This window comes from Hippopotamus amphibius, chromosome 1 (assembly GCF_030028045.1).
Source record: "Hippopotamus amphibius kiboko isolate mHipAmp2 chromosome 1, mHipAmp2.hap2, whole genome shotgun sequence".
NCBI classification, from domain to species: Eukaryota; Metazoa; Chordata; class Mammalia; order Artiodactyla; family Hippopotamidae; genus Hippopotamus; species Hippopotamus amphibius.
Genome location: NC_080186.1, coordinates 236,694,566 through 236,699,763, shown reverse-complemented (window position 1 = coordinate 236,699,763; position 5,198 = coordinate 236,694,566).

Sequence of the window (5,198 nt, the reverse complement as noted above, 5' to 3'; positions counted from 1 at the left end):
AATGGAACAGGATAGAGAGCACAGAGATAAACCCATGTACATACGGTCACCTTATCTTCAACAAAGGAGGCAACAATATACAATGGAGAAAAGACAGCCGCTACAATAAGTGGTGCTGAGAAAACTGAACAGCTACTTGTGAAAGAATGAAATTAGAACATTTCCTAACACCAAACACAAAAATAAACTCAAGATGGATCAAAGACCTAAATGTAGGGCCTGATACTATAAAACTCTTAGAGGAAAACATAGGCAGAATACTCAGTGACATAAATGACAGCAAGATCCTTTTTGATTCAGCTCCTAAAGGAAATAAAAACAAAAATAAACAAATGGGACCTAATGAAACTTAAAAGTTTTTGCACAGCAAAGGAAACCATAAAAATACCCTTTTTAAAGTTATAATTTCATGTAACACTTAACTGATTCCTACATGTACAACCTATTTGAGTTCTATCACCTTCAAGCCTGTAAAATGCCTGTGACTGATTTATGCTGTTTCCTATAAAAATTTAAAATAATGATACCACATAATGAAACAATCTTTACCCAATACTTAACACTTTCACATCTTCAAATTAGGTTATAAATAAAGAAATTACAAATTTCTTCATTACTGAGGAGCCGGTGCATTTCTGACGCAGGATAATGCCTAGAACTTTGTAAAACCATTCAATCTTTAAGGAAAAAGTGGTTGTTCCTTGGTGCTGTCATCGTTTGTAAAGAGATTAGTCGAAGTTGACAACATGTGTCATTTATGTGTCAGGCTGGTTAGCGAAATCTTTTGATATGCAGAATTATTTGTCAGGTAACACCTTTCTAGTTCCCTCTTCACCTTTAAGTGGATCTATCTACTCTGGGTCATTCCTATCTGTATCTGATAGCAGGGCTTAAGCACAATTCAGCCCCATGAATTTTGCATTCCTCTTTTATTACCCTTTCTTAAAAACACTCAACAAATCTTATTTTTCAAACATGTGCTAAACTTTTATTTACAACAGCACAGCAAAAATGAGGTAGAAGATGGCACAAAGGATAGATTCTCCAGCTTGAACACTTGCGGAGTTAACCTCAATTACTTGTATAATTCTCTCAGTTTGGTATCTACCTCTTATTTCAATTTAAATGTATAATATGTATATATATCTAATATCAAATATATAGTAACATATTATATAATATCTAAAATTTAAAATTTGACTCACCAAAGACATGTTACCAAGAACTTTCAATTTTATATAGGTATCTGCCCCAAGATAGTTTAGAACTTCAACATTTCACAGACTAAAGAAAACTAACAAACAAGCAAACAACAACAACAAAAAGAACAAAATTTTTTTTTCACTAATTCCAATCTCCTCACTTGCTTCATTTCATTGTCTTGAAGGTCTTTATGGTAGTGCAGTTTTGTTAGTAGAAGATAAATCTGTGAACTTAGCTAAAAGTAATTTCTTGAGATATCTTTTTTTTTTTTTTTTTTTTTGAGTGTTGTCAGGGAATTCAATCTTACGTTTTCTGGGATTTGTAAGAGTTTCTGCAATTCCTGTTCATTATCAAAGTCACTATGCTTATATTTTGATGATGTGTAAAATTTATATGTCATTGGTTTTAAGAGCCTATACTGAGTGGTAAAAGAAATCAGAAGGGGAAACATTTTTGGACCATATTTTTTGGGCATAACTGTTTATTTAGAGAACCGTGTCCCTGATATTCTAAGTGGATATGTAAGCCATTAGTTCTTTTGTTACTATTACTATTATTATTATTGTTATTAGATAAAATGGAGAGTTATTTATTTGGGAAATGCTGCCTCTTAGTGTTTTTATAACAATTGGTCATGCAATGGTTTTTCCCTTGACTGGGAAAATTAAACTGTACTCATATGAGTTTCTAAAACAGGGTGTAAACTTTTATATATAAAGGGAACAAATTTTCAGTGTGCTATGTTAAAATTCTTAGAGTAAGTCAGATATTTCAGGGGAAAAAAAGAACCCTGTATATTTCACACCAGTGATTAGGTACATTTGCCGACATCTCAAATTCAGCTTGCAATTCTTTTTATAACTTTATCTGATTTTACATTCAATTTGACTTTGATATATACCAAAGTTACAATAAGTCATTTTTTAAAAAGATATGCTCTTTTATGCTTATAGCATATGAAAAACACTTTTAAGTTACACTAATTAAAAGATTCCTTTTGGCTCTGCCGAATACCTTTTCTTGAACTGGCAATGAAAGGGTTATTTAATTGGAGAAGTTCAGAGTCAGATCAACATTCCCAGTGGCACATATCTTTAACAGTAAGTGTGGAAGCCAACTCGGAAGAAACACGTTTGAAGTGGCAGAACTAATCATGCAGAAGCAATTTGCGATTTTCTCTCTCAGCCCAGATAAAACAGAGCATTATGACACTGGCTGTGCTGAGCAAGGTCAATTTACTGTGAAAAGCCAGCTATAGACTCCAACTTCAAATAGACTTTTATCCTGCATAGCTAAAACCGGGATTTACTCTACTGCTCACACTACAGAATGGGCAAAATGAAGTGGACAATTCAATTAGGATGCATCCGTATTTGTCACTACATTTTTTTTCTTAACTGTTTCAGATAATCAGCTTGTAACTAGATCGCAAGATTTCTCCCACCCCTGGGAATGAAGTATAAATGCTTGGTGGTTCATGTTCTGTGCAATAAAGTTTACTTTTTAGTATTTTCTAATTTAATTGATAAGAATCTACCAATTACCTTTGAAGAGTTCAGTGCTGATTTTCTTTTATTGTATTTAATTATGTTCTGGCTTTAAAATGAAAGATTTCTCTCAGAAATATACACAAGACTGTCTTTATAAAAATATAGCATACGAAATGCATGCAAAAACTTGTTCACTTTAGCATTTATGTAATGTGCTGTATGCGTGTGTCATTGTTTTTCCTAATACAGGAACCACTACATAAAAACGATCCTCCTTCTGTTGTAATAGATGTAAAATTTGCATTAATTTTTGGAAATGATTATATTTATGGGAGCAATCATATAAATTGTTTGGCTAATCACAGTGAATAAACACAGTCTATTCTCTCAGCCATGAGGAAAAATACTCTCCTACCTTCTTTTCTGGCTGATGTCCAGAGAAGATTATTCTTATGAAAAATGAAATAAGAGAGTGTACCTTACTTAGCTGCTCAAGGATCCAGCCATCTGGGATATCCATGTTTAGTGCATTTAACTTTATTAAGTGTCTCTGATAGACTCCTTGGGTCACAATTTATGTTGGTAATGGTGCCAATAATCAATTCTATTCAAAATATCATGAAAGTGGGATGGAACTTGTTCCCAGAAGTAGAGCCAGAAAGTAAATGAAGATGTGATTAGATGTTATTGTTGTTATAGTTCATAATAAAAAGTATACATCCATGCCTAAAGGACAATAGCTCTACAAATTGATGTACTAGTCAACAGTTTTCTGGACCAAATTCTGGTGCTCCTGTTAAAAGTCTGGCAGGTGATGGAACTCCATGGTGTTGACACTGGGTCCTGGTACACTGTAGAGGTCGGTCCTTTAATGTTTTCATTGGCTTACTGCAATGCTGAGGTCAGGCAGAACTCATTGGTCTCCTGCTTTTGCTGACCCAGTGATTGACAGTAATGCAATGTTCTTTTAGAATTTATGACTCTGGGTAAAGGACAGAGTGAAATATGTGACTCAGATCAAAAATGAGGACAAAGAATATGAGAGATGAGGTGCTCATTTTAAATAGAAGTGTAGAGTCATTAGTTTTTAATACTGTATTTTTGAACTCAAACTCAAGATAATTGAAAGCAGATATATATCCCCCCTACAGAGACTAATGTTTCTGCTTAATGAGTCAAAAATATTTTCAAAATTTAAAGCACAGATGTGTAAATTAATTTTGCTTTTTATTTTTCCAACTTAGGCATTTTAGGTCATTTGTACATTCCCCTATTTCCTTTTTGCTTTGTGGGACATCTGTTCTCTTCGATAACCTCCATAATTCAGGATCTATCATGAATTTATAATAGCTTGGGCTGGGTGGGTTGTAAACTTTGTGTTTCCATTGTACTCTAGAATAACCTAATTCTAGTCTACATGACAAAATGTAATCCAGTCAGTGATTGCATATGCTATATTTTCACACAAGTAACATTTAGATTTTTTTTTAGAAATAGAGAATATTAAACTCTAAATGGTATTTATTTAGAATACAATTTTCATACACGCATATTATTCTGTAACTGTGATAGTTGTACACTAAAATAAATGATGTAATAACATCATAGTTCCCAACCTTATTAGAATCACCTGGCTAGCTTCCAATTCTACTGTGATTGGCCTCACTCTACAAAATTGTGATTTAATTGGTCTGGGATATTGCCTGGCTGCACTATGTTTGTGTGTATGTGTGGAATGTGTGTTTGTACGTGTATGTGTGGAGGAGACTAATTTCTCAGAAATCAGTTTTAATATAAACATTTCAGTGTTGCATATATGAAAACTTTAAAAGTGCTCTTTGAAATGCATCTATACAAATTGTTTCTTTAAATTATTTGCGGTTTAACAATCACTACGGTGGCAATTTTATGTTGAATAAAATTACATATAAAATGATATAATAGATGTGAAAGTGCTTTTAAAAGTTAAAAATACTAAGCAGATGTGAAGTATTGGTGTTAAGGTACTATTGTATATCAACAGATTTCCTTCATTGAGTAGTCTTTCTGTTTATATTCAATCGTAATCCAAGCATTCTCATCATGAGGAGTGTTCTAAGTACCTCTGTATGTAGTCTATTTGACATTTGACATTTTATCTAACCTTAGTCAAGGCGTCAGAGTTCAGATTTTGTGTGTATGTGAGTGTGTGTGTGTGTGTGTATTTATCTTCAAAAAGCAGTCTCTAGCGTAGTACATAGTTTGCATTTGGATAATCTAATCATGACAGGTTAATACTCTTGATTTAGTGCCCAAATAAGATACCTCTTTAGACTTAGTAATTATCCAACCAGTTATGAAATTGTTTTCCTTTTAACCTGCCATGGCCAAGATAGTTGACTTACATAATACCGTTTAATTACACTTAAAATTGCACACACCCCTTCAGAAAAAAATGTATTCCTGAGAGAAGACGGCAGTCTGTGACAAAGCCAACTTTCTACCTCTCACTGGCAAACAAATGAA